We start from the raw sequence: 1,603 nt of genomic DNA, 5'->3' as shown, positions 1-1,603 counted from the left end.
CGGCCAGCGTGCGGCTCCGCTGGCTTGGGGACATCCAGCTAGTGCCGCGGGGAGGGACGGCGCCGGTGGCCTCGTGGGCTGCAGGCACCATCCAGCTGCCTGGTTTTGGGGGCTGAATCAGGGGGACGTTCATCCGGGGCTGCTCCTCCATCCCGCCGCGGCCCTCCCGGAGCCCGGTGTCGCGCTCAGAGAGAGGACGCGGCCGTTAGAAAGAAGAAAACATTTAATACTTTCATTCAGAGATGCAAGTCGAGATTTGTGGGTCATCTTTTTTTCCCCTAAAAACCAGGAGAAACCATTACAAAAAAAGGTCTAGCAAGTTGTCCCAGCTGACAGAACGCATTTCAATCCACCTGAGCGGGAGCCAGCGTTCCCAGGATGCGACGCCGGTCCCCGCCGGGGAGGGGACAGAGGCGAGGGCCCCGAGGACACCGGTCCCTTGGGCTCCCTGCGCTGCTGGGAGCGAGGGGGGAGCTGCCCCGTGCCCCTCGCGCCTGGGACCGGGGTCACCGGTCAGCCTGCTCGGAGCACAGCGCGGCAGGGGATCAGACATACATCGACATGCACGGTTAAAATCATTAAAAAGGGGCTGTGTAACTGTAACAGGAGCCGGGAGCAGCAGGGACAGGGACGTGCTGCAGCACGGGCCCGGTGCGGAGCTGGGGCTCGGCCCCCGGCCAGGCAGGGATGGCGCTAGCCGAGGAGGAGAGGTGCCGGAGCCCGGCCAAGGCCGAGGAAGGTGGGGGGAAGAGACCACTTTTCTAGCAAGGAAAACCACGGAGTCGAGTGAGAGATGGAGCAAGCGCTGCCGCCGCCAGGCCCCATCCCGACCCCCGTAATAAGGACCGCGCGGGGAGGCTCGGGGCTAAGGGGGTGGCAGGAGCGGCACTGAGACGTACGATACCCTTTCCCACCAAACCCAGTGGCAGAGGGGCACACTGCTCCCCCCCCAAGGAGGGTCGCTGTGGGGCAGAGGTGGGGGGCGCAGGAAAGGCACGTGAGGGTCAGCCGAGCTCCAGCCCCGCAGCCGCGAGCCCCGGTCCTGCGGCACGGAGTGCTGACGGCTCCCCCGGGGAGGGTAAGTGCAGAGCCTTCGGGGGAGAGGAGCCACGATCTGCTCTGCCCCACGGTGGGTAGACCTCGGGCTGTGGCCCAATTCCACCCCCCCCCCCAAATTATCCCCCAGCTCTGACGGACTCGGTAGAGTTTGTAGTAGGAAAAGCCCAAGGTCCAGAAGCAACCTGGCTTAAAATACTTAAAATCAAGGGCAGAAGGGCACAGCCGCCCCCTTTGGAGTCAAGCTCTGCGGGGAGAGGACAGAGGGCTAACAGCAGACAGGGGACATCCCTGCTCTGTCCCTCCGGGGCGGGGAGGGACGGCACAGAGCCCCAGGCAGGGCTCAGCACCCGCGCCGCGGGGCTGGCTTAGTGTTTGACGGGTGTCGTAGTGTTGCTGTGCCACGGCATCCCTCCCCTCAGCCCCCAGGAGCGGGGAGAGCTGGGGTCCTGCGTGGGTGTTGGGCTGTAGGAAGGCTGGGCATCCGTGGGGAGAGGGGTAGTGTTCAAGGGGGTGGTGGTGGGGGGGAGGGCGAAGGACTCGCCCC

This window comes from Aptenodytes forsteri, unplaced genomic scaffold, assembly GCF_000699145.1.
Source record: "Aptenodytes forsteri isolate BGI_AS27 unplaced genomic scaffold, ASM69914v1 Scaffold471, whole genome shotgun sequence".
NCBI lineage: Eukaryota > Metazoa > Chordata > Aves > Sphenisciformes > Spheniscidae > Aptenodytes > Aptenodytes forsteri.
This window is presented reverse-complemented; position numbering follows the sequence as displayed.